This window comes from Suricata suricatta, chromosome 3 (genome assembly GCF_006229205.1).
Source record: "Suricata suricatta isolate VVHF042 chromosome 3, meerkat_22Aug2017_6uvM2_HiC, whole genome shotgun sequence".
Lineage (NCBI taxonomy): Eukaryota > Metazoa > Chordata > Mammalia > Carnivora > Herpestidae > Suricata > Suricata suricatta.
Window position 1 is genome coordinate 55724718 of NC_043702.1, and position 13259 is coordinate 55737976.

A 13259-nucleotide genomic window follows, 5' to 3' on the forward strand; every position below is an offset into this window, starting at 1 on the left:
AATGTGGACCTTCTACAAGACAAGTGGTACAGATTTCTTACAAATGTCATTGTCACGAAAGATTTTTTTTAAAAGGTGGAGAGCAAGATTGTTCTTGCTGAAAGAACACTAAGAAGACATGGCAACCAAATGTGATGCTTGAACTTTGGATCCTGGATCAAAAAACTAAAGGACATTTTCACATAGTTGGGTATATTTGATGATATGTTTAAATCTTGATAGGCCATCAGAGTCCTTTATATTCAATATTAATTTTTGAGTTTCTTTTTTGGGAAGTTCTAACTATTTGTTAGGGATCTTCTAAAGAACAAAGGAAATTCTGCCTTTTAAAAAAACAGTATTTCACAACTACCGTATGGGTTTCTTTATACATCTAAGATACATGAAGGGATTTTTATGATCTGTTTTTCCTCTATCTTGGTAGTTGTGTTTTGTTAAAATTTCACTGAACACACTTTATTGAACACAATTAGAAATTTAGAATTTTTTATTTCCTGCGCATAATGGCAAAGAGTAGTATTTTGACAGAGGAAGACATTTCACACCTCTTAGATAAATCAGAAGGTGAAGAGATCGTAGTCCTCTAGACTTTAATGATGATGGTTAAATTTATCATACAGAAGAAACCTGAGAACATAAATTATCAAGTGATGATGTCCAGGGCTAGAAAGCCAGCTGACCTGTTTTCCGAAGTAAAGTTTTATTGGGAGAATAATGTTGTCTGGGGCTACTCCCCCACTGTACAAGCAGAGTTACGTAGTTGGGAGAGAGGTGGCTTGGCTTGCAGAGCTGAAAATATTTGGCCCCTTTCCTGGCCGCTTATAGGGGAAAAAAAAAGCCAGCTAATATGGTAGGTGAATTTTCTCAAACTCAAGAATTGACAATGAACAGTATGTATCTGTGGAGAAAAGGAAATCAGGTATTAATATCCAGTTAGTCGTTCAACAGGAAGGATTTCATTGCATCATATTTTGCAGCAAGAATCTGGACCATCCCATTTTGCTAATAGGACAGAGTGTGTGATTTTGTTCTTCTTTCCTGATGCCTCTGCACTGCAGCACACCTGAGACAGTTCTTGACACGTGCCCAAGACAGGTGTGTGTCCCAAGGTGACAGGAAGGAAAGAGATGATGTAGAAATGATCAACTTATTGTATGGATCATTTTAATTAGTTTTTATAACTCTAAAACATTTTGCAATTATGGAGCACAGAAGATGACTCTCTTCTCTCCGACAAAACTATGAGCCATCTGAGTTTTCAAAAGTGTTATGTTTTGAAGATGTAAGTGCAAGAGGAAGAACCAGAAATAGTTATAAGCTAGAACATTAACAAGATATTTTTATAATATGAAATACTGCATTTTGACAATGTAAGTGCAGGAAGAAGAGCCACCTCAGTGATAAGCTGAGTTCTGTTACAGATGTATTTGAGACCTGGGATCAGTACTTCCACAATGACTACGTAGACTGTTGGTGAGCAACTAGTTGCATTCAAAAAATAATATCAAGGCATATTATTTTCAGAGGAGAAATATACAGAATAACATTTGGGCTTGCCATGTTTAAATGTTTATTAAATTTATAGTAGGTTGTTTTTCACTCTCCTTTTAGTCTTGAGCTGGCAGATTATTAAGAAATGACTTAAATACACACACACACACAAGTTTCATGGACCCAGCTAGCAAATAGTTCTAATGGTTTTTCCTGGTTTACAGCGGGTTAATTTCTTGGGTGTGAGAATGGTATCGTGTACATGTAGGAGAATGTTTTTATTTTCAGGATATACATGCTAAACTATGTTTGAGTGAAGTTTTGTGATGCTTGCAACTCACTCTGAAATTATTTTGGGGGGATTAGAACAGGGAGGAGGCAAGAAATGGGGCGGATGTTAGCTTTTAGTGAATTTAGGTGGAAGATCCACTAAACAATGTACTTATTCTGTCATTTTTTTGGTAGGCTTGGATATTTTCAAAATAAAAAAATGGAGAAAAGAATTCACAGAAATGAAAATCCTCAAATAGATGAAAAACAAACCATTCCCCCCACACTTTTCTTTTAGAGGAAAGACTTGTATTTATATACAATAAGTACAAATATATATATTTTTTGACTATTAGTTTAGCTTGCTTCTGACCGTATCAGCATTTTACTGCTGAGTAGTATCTGAATAAAATGGGTGAAGGTAATAATATGCATTTGTTTGACACCAGTTTTCTTAGAACTTCTTGTGCTTTCAGGGGCGCCTGGGTGGCTCAGTTGGTTGAGCGTCCAACTTCAGCTCAGGTCCTGATCTTGCAGTTCGTGGGTTTGAGCCCCATGTTGGGTTCTGTGCTGACAGCGCAGAGCCTGGAGCTTGCTTCGGATTCTGTGTCTCCCTCTCTGCCCCTCACCCACGTGTGCTTTCTCTTTCTTTCTCTCAAAAATAAAGAAACATTAAAAAAATTATCAAAAAAAGAACTTGTGCTTTCAGAAGATATTGTGTACTAGTAAAATGCAAAGATTACCTTCCTTGTCTATCAGGCAAGTTTGTTAGGATGGTTAATGCCCAGTGCAGCTTCTGTCAGTATGTTCCCAGTCATTTTCATCATTTTTTCTGGCCTGTTTACATAGAAAATCAGGAGTTTTGTTGGTTTTTGCTTTTTTTAATTATAGGCACAAGGGTTGCCGGGTTGGCCCAGTCATTAGTTAAGCGTTGGACTCTTGATTTTGGCTCAGGTTATGACCTCACGGTTGGTGAGATCCAGCCCCATGTCTGGCTCTGTGCTGATAGCATGATAGCATGGGGCCTGCTTGGTATTCTCTTTCTCTGCCCTCCCCAGCTCGCTCGCTCACTTGCTCTCGCTCGCGCTCTCTCTCTCTCTCTCTCACACACACACACACACACACACAGAGTCACTCACTCACTCTCTCTGTCTCAAAATAAATACATAAACATTTAAAAAGTTACAGGCACATATTTTATGCTGAGAACTCAAATTTTCTGAAATTGTTTATTTCATGTGCACGTGTAATATACATGAAAGAATCCAGTCTCATGTATGTATATATGTTAATGATATGAATGAAATTACATTACCTTTAAATTTGAGCATTTCATTGTTGGGAAATCATTTACTACGTGCATATTTGCATTGACTTTCAAAGGAACACCAAATATTTTTAAATTTATGAGAAAACCGAATGTGATCTAATTGTCCCTTGTGAACTGTAAAAATTCATTTATTTTTGTTATATATTACAAGAATTTTGTCTTATTAGAGATAAACGATTCCTCTTTACAGACTGATAAAGGCACATGAAGTGGTTTTTCCTTTGTTGTCATTGCTCTGTGCTTCATGTTGATTTGAATCAGATACGTCTTTTTCATTTTCCAGTGACAGTGACCTTTTGTTCTCCAGTCCGTTGTACGCAGCGTCCTTGAGGGCATTCTAACAATGTTAGTGCAGTAAAGCATGCAGACAGTGTTTCAGACTAAATGCTTGTTCACCGCTGCATGACACGAATCATTCCATCTGCTTTTTCAGTAACAAATAATGTTGCTTATTAGAAAGCTGCATCAGGTCTGGAGTTAAACAAAGGAAGACTCTATTTAGATATTTAAAAATAAACTGATTATCTGGCTTTTCATTTTGGTAAAACTGTTGGACTGTAACATTTCATGTGTGAAGTGTGTTGGGCATTGGCACGGTATTCTTTCTGATCCTGAAGCAGAAGTGAGGGGAGAAAGAAGTGACATTTTTTACATAAGGACATTTGAAGTGTGGAATCTTGAGAGACTTCCAGGTACTCTGTTTACATGGTAGTAGTCCTCTCTTCCCATCAGAGCTGCTAGGAATTCACGGAGTCCTAGGTGTGTCTGGTTAAGGGATCCCTTCCACGGCTTTCACTCAAACATTTCTTCATGCAGCTTTCACCAGAACCTGTTTTTCTACTGTGTCCATCTTGATTTTATATATATATATCATTTATAATTACTGTATCTATAATTAATTATATATTTACAATACACTATTGGCATATATGTCATATGTTGTCATATATATAATTTCATGTTCATGGGGGTTGAAGTCTTACCAGAGAAATACTGGCTCGAATTGAATTAAACATCTTTGACTCCAAATCAAAGAATCACTTTCTGTTCAATTCTTTGCCACTTAAGCTACAGAAGATGTTCAGTAGCTTAGGAAATGCTGGTTGCAAGATGGCATTAATATTGTTATATAATGGCTCAGGCTATGTCATCTTACATGTTTTGAAGACTGTCTGTGAAAATCTCTAGTGACATCCACATTTCTTTCCCTACAGTTTTCCTTGATGTCAGTTGCTTCAGGAATCAAGTAAAAAAAATTTTATTTTCTAATAATAGCAGCTAGTGTTCATTTGCCCAGGGTGAGACGCACAGTTAGTAAGCACTAGTGGAACAGGTGCTTGTAACAGACTCCACACTTGTGACCAGTCCTGCAAAGCTAGTAGCGTAGCGCAGTGAGGCAGGTCCTCATTGTCCTTTCTGAAACTTAACACCCGCCTGGCAGACAATGTATCATTTCTCTTCTTCCTGGGTACTTGAGGGTCAAGCAACTGGCCATCCTTGTTCTTCTGAGTGTTTGATGTATTCGTAGAGAAATACCCTGCAACTTTGTTCCAGTCATTAACTTCCCAGACACTAGTGGATATGATGTTAGCTTCTGTTCCTGGTTTATGCCCTTCCTAAGAAAACTGTGTTTTGGGAATGGGCTCTGAGCAGCCTAGGTTGGTCCATTGCTGTCATGCAGGAAGACCGCAGTGTTCTGTGGAATCTAAAATACTAATAACTGTGTTTCATATACATGTTTTCTGTTTTATGATCCAGCAAAATGTTGACTTGCTGCAGTTCTCTATACCATATGTTGAAGCACAGGCAGTGAGGGAAGGAGGCATGATCATTGGACAGCAGCCCACTCAACTCTGGAAAATACCAGTGAGCATAGTCACTGTTACCCAGCATTCTCTTTCTGATCTTAGACTTTTACTTAGATGGTCCCATGTAGAAGAATTTGTGAGGAAATGAAGGTTTCTAGTGTTAGGATAATCCTCGCTCACTAGTGAAGCTATGAAAGCGCTCTTCATTTTCTTTTTATAGTCACTGAAATAAAATGAAGAAAGAAGACCAGAGAAAGAACATCAGTTATTATTCTTATCTTTTTATATCCTAGAAATTTTTTGAGATCTCCCAAAATTTTGAGAATATGCTTGTAAATTAATTTTTTTCATGGTTACAGATATTGTACATATTAAGAGGTTATATTTTTCTATTTCAGGTCTTCCATATGCATAGTTGAGTCCAAATTTTTCAAACCTCTCGGATAGGGCTATTAAGCTTAACTCCGCACAGTCTCAACACTGAGTGTATTAACACATGGGAACACTGTAACTGACTTTTGACCTCTGTCCCAACCGAGTGGGGAAAACCGTTCCCAGACTTGACTTTGCTTTGTTTTCCCTAAATTCCACTGTGGGTCTGAATGCCGCATCGCTACATCGTGGCTACTGCTCAACCACCCACTTCATCTTGTTTTCCTTCCCAATCCTAGATCACTCCCTTTTTAATCATCCTTAGCAAGAGTGATTCATGGTTTAAATATTACAGGAAGTAGAAATTTCAAGACTGTAGAAAAGTAGATCTGCGTATCCCAGCAGGAATTTTTAGCTTAGGAAAATTTGAAGCTCGGAAGAAATTGCTGTTCCTGGCCTTACAGGACTTTTTCATAAAATGCAGACATCAAGTGCCCTTCTTGTCACTCATCCAGTCAAGATGACAAAACTTCAGGATATCACTTTACTGTAGGCCTGAGAGGAGGCAGTTGGAGTCGATAGATTTAGCTCTCCCTGGTAGGTGGCAACGCAAATTGATAACATGGAAACTCTTTGAATGTGGCAACCAGAGAACATGCTGAACATTTCATTGAAGGTTAAACTCACACTTGAGCTACAGGGAACCTGATTGCAGTAAGAGGACTTTAATAGTGTCAGGAATGAATCTGACCTGAAGGGATTTATTATCCTTGGAAACTGGTCCAGAAGTGAAATAGACATCTCAGGGTTTTATTGTCCATTCTTCAGCCTGTGATCGTTGCTGTACCTTGTGGGCTACACTTGAAGTACTTCCTGAAACATGTGCGTTCTGCCTCCGAGCAGTGGGCCTGGCCTTTCTTCTGCTCACATGAACCTCCTTAGATGTCCTCCCTTCAATCCCTAACGCATTTCGCTTTTTATGTTGGCTCCTTCTCAGTGCCTTCATATTTTTAAGTTCGGTCACCTGGCTTCGCACCGCTGGTCTTGTTTCTAACGTCACGTACCTTTATCACAGTAAGGGTAGTGGCCAGAGGCCTGCGATCCCGAGTCTCACGATTTCAGCTCAAGGGCTGGCTCCACTGCCTCCAACTTGAAGCTCACGCCTGTGTCTTTCTCAAGTACTGGTTTTCTTATCTAGAAAATGGTGCTCGTAACAGTACCTTCTGGAGTTGTTTTTGAGGCATAAATGAAGTGAGAAAGCATTTAATAAGAGCCAAGCACAATGTAGGTGTGCAGTGCAATGAAATATACTGCTTTATACTAGTAATCGTCTTAGGCCACAGGCGCTCAAACTCATCCCAGTCCCCGTTGACACTCATAAACTTTACCGTGGAACCTAAGGAACATTTGTGTATGTGGGTTATGTGGATTTACTATATTTGAAAATAGAATTGGAAAGCTAAAAAAAAATTATCAATTGGTTTTAAAAGAATAATAAACCCATTATGTGTTAGCATAAAATATTATGAAAATAATTATATTTTTAACATAGTGAGAAGAGTGGCAGTCTTTTACTTTTTTACAAACTCTTTAGCTTATAAGAAAGCAAGCTCATATCTGTAGTCACTTGTTGTGTTGTTTTGATTAGAGAACATATGAAGAAAATCTGGCTCTATACAGTTATGTAGTTGGAAAAGAGGGAATTTTAATTTATTTCATTGAAAAATTTTTTAATGTTTATTTGTTTTTGAGAGAGAGAGGTGGAGCATGAGCCTGGGAGGGGCAGAGAGAAAGGGAGACACAGAATCCAAAGTAGGCTACAGTCTCCGAGCTGTCAGCACACGAGGAAAGAGGTAAGAGGTGAGCCTAGCGAGGTAAGAAGAACAGGTCTTCCAAGCTCTTGGGGGCCAGTGCCTCCAAAAGATCGCACGCATGCACGTCAGTTCGGGGTCTTGTGAAAATGCTGTTTCTGATTCGTAGATGGGAACTGGGTCCTGCAATTCTGCATTTCCAACAAATTACCAGGTGGTGTTATTTGAGTAGCAATCTTGTAGGGATTTGTAAAGAGTTACTCTGTGCGACATAGGAAGAGCCATTGGAGAGAATCTAGCAGAACAGTGTCCGCTATAAATGTTAATAACAGTAATGGATTTGTAATCCCTTATCAACAGATATGTGTTGGAATTTTTCAGATTTTAGAATAGTACTACATTTCATATATATGTATTTTATAACACTCCAGCAGTGCTTGAGAAAACACTCTAATCACACATTGATATTTCTGCAATGAAACAAATGAACAGTCACATTCAGTGGAATAAGTAAAGTCTGTCAATATTTAAGTTTATTTATTTATTTTGAGAAAGAGAGTGTGTGGGAGAGAGACAGAGACAGATGAAAAGAGAGAACCCCAAGCAGGCGCCACGTTATTAATGTGGAGCCTAATGAGGGGCTTGAACCCACAAACCATGAGATCGTGACATAAGCCAAAATCAGGAGTTGAATGGTCAACTGACTGAGCCACCTAGGTGCCCTAAGACTATAAATATTCTTCTATCCATTCAGGTGAGGTTTTTGCCATCAAATGAATTATAAAGAATTATGAAAATACTTTTAGGCTTAGGATGGACCAGTGTTGCCAAATGAGTTATAAAAATACTTTCACTTTTCAAAGCACTTGGAGCTTAGAATTGAGAAAAGATGGACCTTTGTTGCTCTTATACTTTCAGGTAGTTGCTTTTCATGTCCCTGCACTGTGGGACCTTTTAAGACAAATAAGTCTGTTACATGTTCATTTCAGGCCTTGTTGGATGCAGCTGTAGACAAGAGAGAGCTTTCATGCCCTGGGTCCTGCTCTCAAAGGAAGAAAAATAGGTACCTATGCATTTGGAACACAAGTTCTCATTTACAAAGAGTTTTTTCATCTTGGCAGCCTGTACTGTCAGGTGTGCACTTTTAATTAAAACATGCTGAGCATTTTATTATACCTTGGGACAGTTAGCATGTGCTTAGAATTATCCAACTCTCCTCATTTGTGGTTGACACAATATTACTTCCGTATCTGACTTTGCTATCTTTCCTACAGCTCTGAGCTGCCTTATTCCGCATTTGGCCCCACATCTTGTAACCTAAAGCAAACTTCTCTGTGCTCTTCACAATCCACTTCCTTTTTTTTTTTTTTTTTAAGCGACTGATTGGTTTTCCCAGAGAAGTCCAGTTTAAAAGAACTGCATAGGAAATTATCATGATAAGATGAGATATGTTGTGATCGTTTCCTATCTCCATTATCTGTGATGTCAAATTATTACTAATAGGAGCATTATCTCTCTTTTTCCCATAGAATTTCCTTTAAGGATTGTTACATCCTTTATGCTGAGTACCTGTCCTCTTGATAAAGCCTGAAAACACTAACGTGAGGCAAGATTTTCGAAAGGCTGCTGTTTTAATGCTCACTGGCAAAATGACATGTTGACCCTCATCACTGAGGAATCCTAACTATTAAATGAATCTGTGTCAAAAATGCACATTCTAATAAACACATTTTAATGCAACTCCTAAGCCTGAGAATATGGCAATAGACCCCTTTGGCTACAAAACTGTGTTGGTTTATGGGAAATGCGTGGGTTACGTATAATTGTCTGAAGGATGAATAACAACAAAGAGAAAAACATTTTTTTCCTGTAAGCAACATTTTTGCAGCTTTTCCTGTAAGAGAAGAACAAGGAGGATATACAGTGGACCCTTGGACGTTGCAGGGATCGAGGTGCTGACCCTCCCGTCCCCACACAGTTGAAAATACAGATTCCCCCAAAGCTTAACTACTAAGTAGCCTTACTCATAATATTTCGTAGGTTATATGTATTATGTAGGTTATATGTATCCTTACAATAAAGTAAGCTAGAGGAAATAAAATGTTATTAAGAAAATCATGAAGAAGCAAGTACATTTACAGTGTTGTACTGTAGTTATAAAAAACAATCCGTGAATAAGTGGACCTGCACAGTTCCCACATATGTTGTTCAAAGATCAACTTTGTGCTGTTTCCACTGGAGGAAATGCGGGCATTTGAGACAACAGAGTTACGCTTCTTAGATAACTATCTAGGAAGATCTCCACTCAAAGTATAGTTTTAGTTGGTTATTTTCCAGGACTTGTATTTAAAAAGTAAAAATTCTGCCACGAGTTTTCAAGTAATTCCATTTTTATTGTCTGTAACTTCAAGTGCTGTGGATGATTAAAAGTCTCAGTTATTGGATTTGGAAGAAGGCATATTCTTTATCCTTTTTGTGTGCGTGGTGAAATGTCTATGTCATATGGTATATTCTTTTAAGGATGAATTACAAGGACTTCATAAAAAGTTAATTCATTGCTATCTGATTTTAGATATGTGAGCTATGTAGAAATCAAGTAGAGGACTATATTATTTTTGCTATTATGGAGTTTTGTGTATTCTGTTTTTTGTGGAAGAGGGTTTTAGGAAATTGTCATGTTATTAAAGGTTTTTTTTTTTTTTTTTTTTTTTTTACTTAGCGAAATACAAATGAGAGCCATTTGAGAACGTTGAGATGTCATTGGGAGACTTGGCCGCAGTTAAGTCTCCTCTTGAAGTTCTCTGTTAGAGACCTGGTGGTTAAGTAGGCCTATCTGAGGACTTTCTGTTACTGTGCCAACATGTTGGATAAGCAGTATGAGAAATTAACAGATTCTTTAAAGAGAAAACCTCAGAGAGAGATGACTTGCTGTCTAGAAGAAGTAGGTTGGAAAATGACAACCCTTACCTTTGAATTGAGTTGAATGACCCAGTTCCTGTGTGTAGTTTTTTGTTTCTAGGCGTATAGTGAAAACTTTGAGTAAGCAGAAAGACCTTGTTTGTGTAGTCCGTTTGCGAGGCCTGCCAAGTTGGTTAGAGGAAACATTGCTTAGGTCTTTATTAAAGCCAAACTTGGGTTTTAAAAAGCAGAGGTTTCAAGTTTGGTTCACATTTCATTTAGGAGGCTTTGTTGGCCCGAGCGGTGGGTCCACGGTGAAGAGATGAACACTGCATTTGCAAAATATTTGTTTTTAGGGATCCTTAATGAAACTGCATGTGAGCACTCTCGTTACAGTCAGAGATTTTCTTCCCTGTATTAGCAGTTCTGGGTCATTATTCTCTGAAGATTAAAAACAATTATCTTTGGGTTTAAAAATAGTTTATTTCTGTCAGAATTGTATCATGACACATCAGTTTTCAACTTGGAACAGTTTTAAATGACTTTGTTTTTTCTAAGGGTGAGTTTAACTGACCTGATTTGACTTTGCAGAGTGAATTTTAATGATCTGAGTTGAAATGCTTCTTTCCCACGTTTTGAAGCATTTTCTAGGAAAGAAGTTTATAGTCAAGGTATGAGATACCTAGAAACCCAGTGAAGCACTTTTTGTTTCCTCGTTGAAAATTGTATGTTATTATGAGGCTCTTCTTACTCTGAAGTTTTGTATTCTAAGAAATGTCTTTGTTTTAGAGTTAGTAGTTTGGTTTTCTTTGTGACTCTTTCAAATATTAACAATAGTAATGATCTGGTATGTATTGTGGATTCTATACCTTTGTTCTTTTAAAAAGATCACTTTATAATAAAATAGAGTTTTGTCATCACAAGCATCTCATTATTTTAGTATGCCAGAATTTGGTACAAGAAACAGCATAGCAGCGAGTCATTAATGTGTTTCATTTTCTGATTATAGCGGGACAGGGAATCTCTTGCCAGTTGGTTGAAATGTGGGTCTTCATTTGAAGGCAAGAAAAACTCTTTTTCTTGTCAATAAAAACTTTTTCTTGTCAATAAATGTCATTCTTTTTACAGAAATCAAAATTGTTAATTTTCAAACCAGTCTGAAGCAAATGTGCTTTAAAACATTAATCAGTTTTTGAGTGTCCATGCCTCATTAATCTAAACTTTATTTAAAATGAACATAGTTCTTTTTGAGAAAAAATCATCATATTGTTAAAAACTTTTGGTTTCAGCCTAAAACAGCTGAAATTTAACATCCTAGTCTGTTCTACAATGAACCATTTATTTTTTAAATAAAAAGTTAAGCACATTTAAACTTCACAGTAAACTATTGTTCTAAACCAAAGAATTCATTTAATGTAACTATGTAATGATATACAAACTATATAATATAAACAATGAAATAATTTTGTTTTGTTTTTCTAAAGTCAGTCATTTTCAACAGTATCCATAAACTGGATGTAAATAGGATCCAGTAGGGGAGAGCACAAAGATTTACTCAATCATACAACGTTGAAAAAAACTTTTTCAATGTTTATATTTATTTTTGAGAGAGAGAGAGAGAGAGAGAGAGAGAGAGCGCGCGCGCGCGAGTGAGGGAGGGGCAGAGAGAAAAGGAGACACAGAGTCTGACGCAGGGCTCGAACCCACTAACTGTGAGACCATGAGCTGAGCAGAAGTCAGAGGTTTAATGGACTGAGCCGCCCAGGCACCCCAATCATAGAATGTTTTATATTTATTCTAAAAATTCAGAATATTAAGATAATTATAAATACATTTAATCATGTCAGTCAATAAATGAACATTTTGAGTACCTCCCAAATAGCCCTAGTATTGTAAATTATAATATATCCTATCAAAGATATTATCCTAGATATATTTCACCTAGATTTTTAAATTATTGCTTCAAGATACAGGAGAGCATTTTGAAATTTTTAATATTAGAGGAAAAATTAATGTCCTGAAAATATTAACGTTTAGAGAAAAGAGCATAGAAGAAAGTTATGGCAAAGACAAGTTTAAGATTGGGAACTTGCTTAGAATCTGTATCTTCAAGTTTTGAAAAGCAAGAAAAAAATTGGAATAATTTAAAAAAAAATATGTTTTTTTAAGGTGTTTTGTGTTTTTTTTTAATGTTTTATTTATTTTTGATACAGAGAGAGACAGAGCATGAGAGGGGGAGGGGCAGAGAGAGAAGGAGACACAGAACCAGAAACAGGCTCCAGGCTCTGAGCTAGCTGTCAGCACAGAGCCCGATGCGAGGCTCGAACCCACGATCGTGAGATCTGACCCGGGCCAAAGTTGGCGCCTTAACCACTGAGCCACCCAGGCGCCCCTGGAATAATTTTTTTATGGGCATGACAAAATATGTAATATATGTCAGATTTCCTTGGCTCACAATTCTAGCAGTTAACCAAAAATAAAAGAAAATTTAATTATGAAACTTAATTTTTCCTTAATGAAAGCTTGCCATTCAGAAGATTCAGTTAAAACAGGGAGAAGAGGTAAATGAAGACCTGCAACGAGATTCTGAGGGGAATTTAAAGACCAGAGAGGAAGAGAATGCCTTATCATGTGTAAATTTTCCCCAAAGCTCCTACTTGATTTCCAGGCCTCTCAGACTGGGAATATGATCTCTAGGGCAGTGTGTTCATTTCAAGAGCCTACTCAAAACATTTAATCTTGTGGAGTTTGTTAAATGGGACTTTTTTTTTTTTTTATCTGAGTCAGTTTCCATGGTTTTCTTGTCTTACAGATAGTTAACTTACACTTTTTGTTAACAGTTTTTTTTCCTCCTTAGCACAAATGTAATATATTCATTGTATACTTTTTAAAAAACCATGTAGTTATAGAAGAAAAGTAAAAAGCACCGTCTAGAGAAGCTTCATTCCTCCTCCTGGATCTGGGAAAAAATAATGCCCCAGCAGCCTCGGGGATCTGTTGTGTGTTATAAGTTAACTTCTCTCCGTGCTCCTAGGGAGACACTGGTTGTCCACCATGCAGGGGAGGACCGAGGAGATAGTCAGAACATTGTCTGTGCCAGGTGCGTCAGATGCGGAACCTGGGTGAGGAAGGCTGACGAAGGGCTCATGAGTGTTGCTTTAGTGACTGTACGTTACTCTAGATCTTTCACGTTCTCTCTCGTTGGTCCTCTGCCCCATATGAACGTACACACACACACGTCTTTTCTTTCATTTCTATAAGTGCGGTCAGACTGTACAT

At 37.5% G+C, this 13259-nt stretch overlaps 1 long non-coding RNA gene across 3 annotated transcripts in view; it reads right to left on the bottom strand.

The window, feature by feature from the left end:
- The window catches only part of LOC115287699, a 29604-nt gene that overhangs the window by 2849 nt on the left and 13496 nt on the right, over positions 1 to 13259 (bottom strand). Inside the window, exon 3 of one of the 3 annotated variants that reach the window (XR_003906610.1) lies at positions 681 to 898. The exons of the other annotated variants lie outside the window; for them this stretch is intronic. This is a non-coding gene — a long non-coding RNA (uncharacterized LOC115287699). The remainder of the gene's footprint in view (positions 1 to 680; positions 899 to 13259) is intronic. 3 annotated transcript variants of the gene reach the window in all.